The sequence below is a fragment of the Myotis lucifugus genome, unplaced genomic scaffold, assembly GCF_000147115.1.
Source record: "Myotis lucifugus unplaced genomic scaffold, Myoluc2.0 scaffold_204, whole genome shotgun sequence".
NCBI lineage: Eukaryota > Metazoa > Chordata > Mammalia > Chiroptera > Vespertilionidae > Myotis > Myotis lucifugus.
In genome coordinates this window covers 1,270,061-1,282,396 of record NW_005871252.1, presented here as the reverse complement: position 1 = coordinate 1,282,396, position 12,336 = coordinate 1,270,061, and positions in this window count along the sequence as shown.

Sequence of the window (12,336 nt, the reverse complement as noted above, 5' to 3'; positions counted from 1 at the left end):
TCTTTTCTATCCCTCAACTATTATTAGAGGACCCATTAGAGCAAAGAGAGTCAATGAGAACTACTGTGCAGCCTTACCACATCCACGCTACAAGTTCATGGCTCTATAGCTCCATTCCTCAATCAGTATACCTCCATATGTCTCTGACAAATATTTATTGAATAATTTGAACTCCAAAAAAAATATATGTACATATACCCTGTCCTCATAGAGCTATGCCTTAATAAAATTCTATGTTAAAATTTGGTTGTCACAGGGATGCATATTGACATATTTAAAACTATGTTCATTGAAAAATAAAGTCAGACCTTTTCTGACACAAAATAAATCTGACTTGGTTGGTCAAATAAATGATGAGGACATTTAGGGTATATTACCTATGCACTGAATGAACTAAATCTTCAGATCCAAGGATTGATGAATACATACTTAAAGGATGTGACTAAAGGATTTTTGCCATAATTACATTAAAATATTGTTTGGCAGGCAAAGATATATTGAAATTACCAACATTTCTAAATTGCTAACACTTTCTAAGTAGATCAAGTTAAGCAGCATGCCACTAAGTGAAGGAGTACATAATTTTTAGTAATTTAATACCGTGGTAAAGCCTTGCCATATACTTTTTGGTACATACCAAGAAAGTAGATGACTTTAAAAAGTGGATAACAAATGCTTTGGAAGCCAGGTGCCCACCAATTCTTTGCTTTTCACAAAATCAATGAAAGACCTACTCAATTGACTAACAGAGAGGTCAATAAAGATTGCTATAGATGGTGGTTTGTTTTTGGGTTATAACTCAGAAGTTCAAAGACAGATGATACTGCTCCAACAAAACTCCATCTGTCTCATCACATACTAGTAATCTGTAGATAATGTTTCTCATCATTTACAGCATAAAAACTAAAACTAGGAATGGAACTGATGTTGAAATCTTAGCAATAAATATTCTTCCATGGATTGAAATCATTAAAAAGAAAGCCCCATCCATCTCATTAAGAAATGTATTTCCAATAAATTTTTACTTCTTATATTTAATAATGTCTTCTCAAAATGTTTAATACATTTGTTGTTTTGATCAACTCTACTAAAATCATTGTAATGATAAACCAATTTAGAAGACTTTTTATTACTTAGAGCTTTATGATCAAGGAACTTTTAAAATGAACATGTATTTAAATATTTTTTAATTTCAAAGGGTTATAATAGCATTATCAATAAAAGAGTTTTAAGCAGAAAGTATATAACATAAGGATAAAATTCCACAGGGAAAATATAATAGAAATACAAGTTCAAAAAAATAAAATGATGTAAAATTTTGATTGTTAAAGAACAGTTTGCTCATGTACTTAAAAATAAATGAAGGAGGGTGAATAATCACACAAAATAGTATTTAGATTCAGTTTTCTTTTAAAATGTCAATATTTATAATTAACCAGAAATCATATCCCTTGCAACTATTTAAACTTATGATGAAAAATGTTAAATGTCAAACTTTAGATAATCATGTGTAAGGTGGTACAAAGAATTTTCAATTTGGGGGAGCTGTGAAATGACCAAAAAATTGAAATTCACTTTCTACTACATTTCATGGCTATCTTTTTTCCTTTTTGAGACTCAGGAGAATCACATTTTATTGAGTTTAAGGGGGCTACAAAAAATACTTGATCTAGTCCTTTCAAGAGATCTGACCACATTCCTGCAGCCACAGGCCAGGTGTTGGTTGGGTCTCCCATGTAAGTAGAGCTGGTGCTTACAGCACCTGAAGAGAAATGAGCATGAGGCAGCTCTGAGGACTCTGACTCATAAAAGCAAAGGAAAACTAAATGTTCCACCTGCCTTACTTAAAGCTATCGTCAAGTAATTTATATGTATAATCTGCAAGAATGAAAGAAGTCCTATGGAAAAATTAACATGCAGAAATTCTCTCTTGGCCATATATTACTATTTACCACCTTTTTAAATGCTTTATCTTTGATTTCATTAGACAAAAATCCCACAACTAAGTGCATTATGTTATTTAGAAAGTTGTGTAGAGGGTGGTGGGTATGTGAGGATAAGGTCAGTACCTACAGGAAGGTGTATATTTATTTCCTCTCCTGAAATTGGTCACAAACTAATGGGTTAATCTTATCTCTAGACCATTTTTATTTTGATATAAAGCCCAGTGTGTATATACACTGACACCCAAAGAATTAAAAAGACTTGGAAATAAATGACATGGAAGGATTATGGGACACATATACAGCCTTTCCTCCTCTCTGCCAACTCTGACCAGGGGCAACTTCAAGAATAGGAAGTAACCCATTCAACAAAATTAGACAAAGGGTATAGAAAGTATCAGGTCCTATCACTCATCATCTTGAATACTCCTTAGCCACCCAGAGCCTTGCTTTCCTTATCTTTAAAGTGGAATTTAAAACCGGCACTTCACAAGACTGCTGCAAATGGCAAATTAGAGTTGAATCCAAAAGAACATTATGCATCATTATTGACTCATCACTTTGAGTCTTAAAAGCTTTCCTGTGCCAACACTTTTGTAAGAACCTTGACTCGGTGTTCTCCATTCCATTCTGTCCTGATGTTACCTCTCTTTCCTTTTAAAACAGCCCATTTGGATAGAAGGATGGGTATAGATAGAGTGTTGCCACTGATGTCATACACTTAAGGCAAAAATTTATTATAGGGAGAATTCACATTGAAAAGAAAAGCTAGGCTTACCACCCTGGTTTCACTACAGTGAAACAAAGAGCCACGGCCCTGGGCACAGTTCTACTCTTAAAACAAGTATGGCTTAGTGTAGTCGGTCACTAAGATGGAAAATGTCTCCATGACACAGGAAAGAAAAATGGGCAAATGAATTCTCACCTGTAAGGTCAAGACTAATCACCGATTTTAAGTCAGATGAGCTGTCTTAAAGCTGTAACAGAACCACAACGAGAAACAGAAACATCGGATTTGTCCCCGGTTTAAAACTCACAAATCCTGACATCCAGAGAGCCAAGATCACTTACCACTTCTTAAATTGAATTCAATACATAATGCCAAAGCTCTCTCTTGAGGTAATACATTATAAGCCCTGACATCATTAACCTGGACAATTGACGCATGAAAGGATCCTAATTCATTAATTTGATAATTGATGCTCATTGCTTTGGACATGGACTTCAACACTGTCAAGCTAGTGTTTTTCTGTAGGAAATAAAGACCAAAATAGAGTATGTAACTGTGCAGATCTGGCCCAGGCTGGAGGGAAAAAAAAAACCCACATGGGTTTTAAAATTCTCTGAACATGAAAATGAAAAACACAACTAATAAACAGTTGTGTCGCCTTTTAGTCTTTGCCCCCAACTGTATTGCTTCATTTTTAACATATGTTTAACTGCTATTTCTTATTAAACTCATATTTAGGCAGAGAGGAACAAGCTTACCACATATGCTTTGGGTTATACACTAACTATTCCCTGTCAGATGGTGAGTAACAAAGAAAAGACACTGGGAGAGAAGATGTATATTTAAATCTAGCTTATGAAAATGCCTAGCTTTGGGGAAGAAAAGCCTATACTTGGTAGAACTTGGGGTACTTTTCTATACAGAATTCTTTAAGGCACACTAGACATGGAATCTAATGTTATCTTAGAGAGTCTAGTAGAGTCATCCTGAGTCCTCCTTAAAAGGTCCCTGTAGTACCAAAACGACCCCTCTAAGTGTCCATGTACAAGATGGTATACACTGGCTTATAAAGTTCCAGTGAAAATTAGTGACCTGGTAATATTAGGATCTAGATGTAAGGGGTTCTGTGTGATACATAGCAAACAGTAAGAATGGTCCCTGCCTTTCCAGAGCTTGGAAATGAGCACTCTTGCTAAGAACTCCAAGATGAATTTAATCCTTGAGGTGCTGCCTTCCCATCTGCTTTGGTTCTATTTTGCTGTTATTCTAAGACAATTATTTAGATTCCACACATCTTTCTTTTTTAAAAAAATATATCTTTATTGATTTCAGAGAGGAAGGAAGAGGGAGAGATAGAAACATCAATGATGAGAAAAAAATCACTGATCAGCTGCCTTCTGCATGCCCTCCACTGGGGATCGAGCCCGCAACCCAGGCATACGCTCTAACCAGGAATCAAACCCTGACCTCCTGCTTCACAGGCTGACGCTCAACCACTAAGCCATGCAGGCCAGACAACCACACATTTTTCTTGATTAAACCAAGCACCTTCACCCACATCATGTCACTTAAACACTCTTTAAGGCTTGTTATAATTATTTTCACTTGATAGAAAGCAATCTGATTAAAGTCAGGTGATAAGTCCAAGGTTGTGCAGTGAAGGGGCAGAGCTAGGAACTGAACCCAGGTCTTCTGATTCCAAATTCAGTGTTCCTCCCCTCTCCTCATTCCACTGCACACACAGCGAGCTTCCTGTCTTTCTTCTTTATCTCCATTTCGTGGTTCTTTCCTTCTCTTCCCACTATCTGTACCTTTCACATTCTCTTTCTTTATCTCTTCTCTTCCTTTATAAGCAGCCATTATCTCATTACTCAATCTATTTCTGGCTGCACAGGTATTAAAGTTTCTGAACCCTAAGGAAAGATTGGAAATTTCAGAAGAAATTGCAATAATAATGATATCCTAAAACTAACGATGTCAAGACTAATCAAATGATAAAAGGCTTTGCATTTGTTGTTTATATGTAAATGTATAAATCTTGTCTACTTTATGTGAGTAGTGGTTTGAAATAAAAACTGTAATCTAAAGAGGAAAAAGAAGTGGCATTCCCCTCTATTTTCTCAAGGGAGATATTGGGAAAAATACTCTTATTGAAAGTATATTTGCAAAAGCTTCCCCACACACATAGGCACACACACAATACAAGTATTAGCTACTTGACACGTACAAAGCAGATTGAATTACTCCAGCCATTGCTCGGTACCTGGCATTTACTAAGGTCACTTGAGCTATTCTGCTTTATGAGGGTTTAACCCCAAGCAGAGTATGTTTAGCCAAGCTTGCTACAAGTGCCCACTTAAGGATTCCCTCAGCAAACAAGAGGGAGCATTCTTCAGCTAGAGTTTATGCTGGGGAGCCTCAACAGGAATGAGGCATTAACTTCCAGAGAAAGTGCCAGGTTTTCTCCACAGTTTATCTCAATTTACATCTCTATCAAAGAAACAGAAAGAGCTAGGAGACCACCTGGTCCTGCCACTGGCATGGAAAGCCTGGCTCTGCAGTCCAAGCTTCCCAGGGGGACAGTTTCTGTTCCCCAGAGCTGACCAGGAAGGGCTGGGGGGATGTTGCTAGCAGATTACAGAGCACATGATTTAGGTGTGGCACCGTCACTATACTTACTGTGAGCCTGCCTCAGTGTCCCTACCTCTAAAATGGAAATAATAACAGCATCATTCTCACAGAATTGTTTGGAGGGTTAAATGAGTTCATTAGCACAGATCTTAGAACATGTGCTAGAAGATGGTATTGAGTACCCAACGAATTTAGCAGAAAAAAAATCAATTATTTCCCCATTTGTTCATATGAGGACACCCACTCTGGTACAATTATTTCCCCATTTGTTCATATGAGGACACCCACTCATGATAACCAGATAAACGAATTCGTAAGCCGCCTAATGTATTTTCTGTCCCAGCTATAGGAATGCTGTAATTTAAATAAAATTCACATGTCTCAGGAAGATCCTTAAGTAATTGCTTTATAAATGAAAATTTCAGGCAAGCTTGGAAATGTTTTTGGAGCAGATATCCCTTCGCACATACCTGACAGGTACTATTTCACTACACCAGGTGGTCACCTAACTTCCTGATTAGTCTGCTCCAAATATTAATCACCACTGCCAGCAAATAGCATCTTGGGATGACACACTTCCCTGAAATCTTTCTGGAGACACATCATCAATTTGGTGTACTGAGCATCAATTTGTGAGCCAGGGGGACTGAATTCTAGTTCCACAGCCGTTGCTTATTTCCTGAGTTGCATGTGACAAGTCACTTTATTTTTTCAAGCCTCAATTTCTTCATCTGCATCAGAGGAACAATAATATGTACTCACATTACTACAGCCCCAGGGTCAAATCCAGCCTGCCACCTCTTCTGGTAAATAAAGTTTTATTGGCCCCCAGCCACGTCCATCTAGGACTGCTTTCCTGTGTTACACAACAGGGTTGAGTAGCTATGACAGAGATCCATGGTCCTCAAAGCCAAACATAGGAAACCACCTGCCCCTTTCCAGAAAAAGTTTGCCGACTCCTGCTCTGGAAGACTGTTGTTAGAAACCAATGAAATGATGGGTCTGGAAGTGCTCTGTCAACTGCAACATTTGGGTGAAATATACATTTTTATTGCTGCCTTCTCGATGTTTATAGGCAATTAGTGTGCCCTTCACCCCACAGCTGCAGTCCTCCCAGCTAAGCAATCCTAAACACCTTGGGTCCTGTCCCATTGGCTCAGTTTTCAATTTCTTTGACTTTGTTACTGGGAGGGGTATTTTTGGACTTGCTCCAGTTCCTCCTGTTCGTTTTTCTTGTAAATTTTAATTAATGTATAATATACTGGGAAGGTTATTATCTGGTTCTCAAGTGAAATCCAAGTTAATATAGTCAAGAATGGAGTTGGCTTTTAAAATAACAGCTCTATAATGAAGCACTCTTGGTCAAGTCGAAAGAGCATGATCCAAAACCAGTTAAATCATTTACTAACTGTGAATACTTGAGCGAATTATTTAACCTCTCTCAACCCCAGCTTCCACATCTATAAATAGGAGAACAAATTACACAGAGCTTAGAGAGCTATTGTAGAGATTACCACAGTTCATTTGTCAATAAGCTGATTTATGCAGAATGCCCTGCACACAGTAGGTCCTAGGACAAGGCCAGGGATGTCTTCCTCACATGGTTGACCAAGACACGTTTCTACCACTATAGTGCTAGGATCATTTTAAATTTGGGAGTCCTTTTATTGGACATAAGTATCCTGCCTTACATTTGTCCCTATTGAACTTCAAGTTGCTTTTGATTTATTGAGGTCACTTTGACTTCTATTTCTGTCTTCTGAGGAGTTGGAATTTATGCCTTTCTGAATTTGTATTCTGTGGACCTCATTTCCAAAGGATGAAAGAACAGGAGAAAACCCAGGCTAACTAGGGTTATAAGGTTAGCTGTCTAAGGCAAAATTAAGTGTAGATGTGAACCAATTATTCAAAACCCAATATGACAAAAACGTTTTGGCTTGTTACTATCTAAGCCTTAAGAAGCAAAATATTTTCCTCTCAATTTTTCACTCCACACCTCTAACTAATACAGACCAGACCAAGGGGCAGAAAGACAAATGGGCAGTCAAAATGAACAGCACAGTTGGGGGAGAGGAATGAGGAACGTGACTTTTCTTCCCAGAAAGAGCTCAGGTTTTTAGACCTTGCTGCCTTACCAAGGTTGGCTTTGAGATTGTTTTAATCTGAGTCATTTTATCTACTAAAACTTAATGTTTCTGCTTCATTTTCCTGTAGCATTTTTGATTCTAGCATTCACAATAAGCACCAGATCTCCCCTCTAGCCTGAAACTCATTAAACTACCGCAAAGTAAGTTATAAGCACCTCATTAATTACCATCATCAGGAGAATTAGTGTGCCTATCGATAAATATTAAAGTTGCAAATTCTCTCTCTAAAGAACGTACTTGCCACGCACAGGTGTGGGACGCCTTTCTGCCGGAGACAGATCTCAATCACAGAAGACGAGGAAAGCCCCGACGGCAGATTCTATTTTAATCCACAGATTTCGGAAGGGGACTTGCCTGCCAACTAAGGATTAGCTTTTTTCCTTAGAGTCTTGCGTCTTTAAAAACCAGCTAAACATGCATATAAAAATGTAAACTGCCTAAATCAGCAGTGTGGGAATCATTTCAAATGCATTGACAAAACCGCTCTTATAAATTGAGATATTAACTCAAAATTTTTAAAGCAAAGAAAAATTAATTGCATGGAAAGACACAGTTAAGTGTCTGGAAAACAGGCTTTTTGCTCAACAGGAAATCTGTAATTTTCCAATAACAACAATGATTATACTGGTTAATATTTGCTGAAGAGTCATGCTATACAAGCCACTGTACTGAGATCTGCATATGCTCACCTGCCTCCCCACAAATCTAGGAGGTCTGTACTATTATTACTCATCAGAAGTGAGGCTTCAAGAGGTTGAAAATGTGCAATAGATCACAAATGTCAGTTTTTAAAAATCGGCTGCATCCATGGGAAAAGAAGAATATTCTGAGAATCTGCTCCAAATGATACAAGCTAATTTCATACTTGTAAAAGAGCCACCACAACCTTAGGTTGTATTAATGGTAGTAGAGAGTCCAGGACAAGGGTGGTGATGGCTTTGCCTAACTCTTTGGACCTCAGCATCTATCTGGGGGTCTTTGTTCAGTATAACAAATGGGATATGGACAAATCATGGGGGAGGTGGCTGAGAGGGTGGAGGGACTTGAGTCATGACACCTGAGGAATGACTGAAAGAGCTAGCATTGGTAGCCTGGAAACAGAAGAGTACCAGGCTTTGAGAAGGATGGCTAACAGTGCAATCTACACTAATAAAAGAGAAAGATGCAAATTGACTGTACCTTCTCGACGCCCACCAGCCAATAAGGAGTGAGTATGCAAATTAACCCAACAAAGATGGTGGGTTAATTTGCATACACAGGCACCGAGCAGCTGGGGGCGAGGCGGGACACTTGCGTCGACGACCCGACCGCAGGCATTCTGCACCACTCCAGCCGCTCTGGGCCTCTGGGCAGTGTGGGAAGGCAGGAAGGCGGCTACGGGCTGCAGTGAAGGCGGTGCCAGCAGCCAGGGGAAGGAAGGCCCATTCTTGCACGAATCTTCATGCATCGGGCCTCTAGTAATAAATAAGAGCACTGGCCTGATTTCAAGTCTCATCTTTTTCTCCTATTTGCGGCAATATGTGGAAGAAGTTATGTAACCTCTCCAAGTCTGAATCTTCTCATCTCTAAGGTGGCAGTACTGTGACACCTTACCCTCAGGAATTAGATGAGGATATACTAGTGTAAGTAAAGCACTTACCCTAGTACCTGGCACTCAAAGCTCTAAGCAAATTCTAGCTACTGTTATTTTTGTTTCTATCCTTGTCATTCTTACGGTTCTGAAAACAGAACAGCGATTTCCAAAAATCACTGCAGAAAACTGGTCTCCTGGGGTCAGTAGGCGGCATGCCAATAAAGGTGTCCATGGTCCCAAAGGTTTGGGAAATACCAACTTAGATTTTTATTCTAGGCAGTGTAGCTTTGTAAGAAGAGGTAGAAGTATATACTATATATACTAATTCAAAGATCTGTTTGGTTAGAACCATTTTTAAAGAACATTCCCTGGAAGGAATATGTGTTCCCCAGAACAAGCTTTGGGTCCCATGACTACAGACGGGCCTACACATCCCGAGCTGTGTCTACCACTGTCTGGTGTCCCTCAAATGCACTCCAGAGTCTGCTTGGAGGTTTCAGGACCCACAAGAGGGAACAAACCTGGGAGGTGGGCCATTGGTCAGGTTGTAATAAAGGAAATGTGCCTGGTGGATGCAAGACATAAGATGCAAGAAGCAGCTTGCCCTAGCCAGCTTGGCTCAGTGGATAGAGCACCAGCCTGTGGACCCAAGGGTCCCAGGTTCAGTTCTGGTCAAGGGCACATGCCCAGGTTGCAGGCTCCATTCCCAGTAGGGGGCATGCAGAAGGCAGCCAATCAATGACCCTCTCTTATCATTGATGCGTCTATCTCTCTCTTCTTCTCTGAAATCAATAAAAATATTTTTAAAAAAATTAAAAAAAGGAGCAGCTCATTCTGAGGAAGCTGGTGGCGCAGTCCCCTTGTAAGAGCTCACTGTTAAAGTAAAATGGCCCAGATAAACCTGAGATTCATTAATGAGACCTGGAAATAAGGTTGCCCCATATAGATTCATCCAGAGACGTATGAATGAATAAAGAAATGAATGAATATTTTTATTTCAAGGTTGTCCCCTGTTTTAAAACACATCCTAAAAATCACACCATGATTATTACCACTGATTATCTCTATTGATAAAATTATAAACAGCATCAAAAAGAGTATCATTTGAGCCTTTCTTTCCCCAGTGGCGTGTATTGCATACATGAGACCCTTGTGATTCCTATGTCCTCACTTGTTGGCATAACCTCAAGGGTTCTGTTGGAATGTGTTACACATAAACAAGTTCCAAATGAGGGAGATGCGACAGAATCCAGGACAGGCTTTGTGTAGACATGGATTTTCACATGCTCATTCAAAATATTTGCTGTCAACTGTACTTGGTTAAAGTGATTGTTACATACAGCATGGCTAACTTTTTATGTAAATGAAATGCAAATGTATGCAATGTTATCTTTAATGCAGATGTAGCAGAAAGTATTAAGATATGCTGAGAGCCTAATTAGGTCCTACATCAAAAACTATATATAAACTTGACTCCAATGTCTCAGAAACACAAATTGAGTCTAGAAATCCCAGTTTGCAAGCTTAAAAAAAAGAGATGTACATATATATTTTAAATCGTCGTTCTTTTTCTTCTCTCTTCTCTAAGACTGGGCACTTAAAAGGATAATCTTGGACAGATATTTCAGATTGAGAGTGGGGGGTGTAGAGTGGGTGGGAAATGAACAAGTTTCTTTCTAGCAAAAACCAGGAAGCAAGAAAAGAAAATCAACCACAAGCCCAAGAAAAGGCAAAACAAAGCTGTCTTGTGCTTTCCGTTTTCGTATTAAAAATGATGACTTGCCAGAAAAGCATATTTTTGCATTTATTTCCATTTCTAACTGTCTCAGAGACAAACACATGTGCATTCTTCCCTCATTGCTGGGGCAGATAAACCTTATATGAATCCCAATTCCCCGAGTTCTCTGTGTTGATCATTCCGACAGGGCGGAGCCCAAGTTTACTGTTATCTAAGGGGTGAAAGGATTGACAAAGCACATAAATATCAGAACAAGTACCGAAGCAGCACACTCAGCCTACATAACGGAACAAGCCCTTCCCAAGCATTTAGGAGCATTATTTACACAGAAAATTGGAGAAACTGCTCAACTGCCTTTCCCATATATTATGATGGATCCCCAAAGAACTCTCCTATGGCATGCTTTGTTAGGCCACTATATTTCACCAGGCATAGTAGAAAAGTGTGAAACGGAATATTTTTATAACTATAATCCAGGCTCTTCACTAACTCAGAGGAGCCCCGCCTTCCCATTCCTCAGCCAGGTGTAGTGGGCGTAAGGTGACAAGTTCCTGAGGCCTCTGTGGCTCAGCTCTCACTGTCACTGCCTCCTGTGCTCAGAGGCCAAGAGCCTCAGGGACTTACTGCCTCTTTCATTCAAGGGGCTTCCCCCCCCTTAACCCCAGCTGTTAACATTCCAGGATTGCTTTAGGAATCAAATGAGGGAGAAAAGGCTGCCAAAACAATCTGGAAAAGTATCTAAAATAGTTCATAAATGTAAGGTACCATGGGTATCCAAATTGTGAGGGGTTGTGAGTGTAAGGTGAAGCACACATATATTCTACATTGCTTGTATTTATATACACATCTGTATTTGCATTCCTATATATATGCATGCATTTGGATACTGAGCTCATATCACACATAGGTATAGGTACCCATGTATAAGTAGATGTATATATGAATACAGTAACCTCAACCATAGATTTATTATGCATATGAGCATGTATGTATATGATATACTTAACTACATTCTCATTATTCATATTTGCTCATTAGTACATACTCACATACATATATGTGTCTCTATGTGCCAGTTCACCTGTGCCCTTTGCAATAGCAAGTCCCTGAAACGGCCTACGACTAAATCTAGACCTCTGTGTCCAGGCTGAAGGGCTTACAGCAAGCAGAGCTTATCCAGCTCTATTCCCCTCCGAGTTTCCATCCCTCTTATCTACTACACCCTCTGAAAGGAAAGATCTTTTTTAGTTCTGCTAAGATCCCCAAATGCTCTTAACATCTCCAAAGCCATCTAATACAAAAGGACCCAGTTGCTGCGAGGCACAGAATTGCACTGGCTCCGCAAAGCATGCCCAGCGGAATACATTACACAGCCCAGCACAGCACAGCGCTTTGGAAATGGATATTGCCAGCACTACTCGCCCCAAATTTCTAGCATTATTGTGATAACCCCATTTGTTCTCAGGCTGTGCTTCCCACATTCTAAAGTAACATTTTCCCCATATCCGTCCTCATCATGCCCTTCCTTTCAAGAGGAAGAACCTCTTCCTCTGAGTCCCTCCCCCAATTCATGT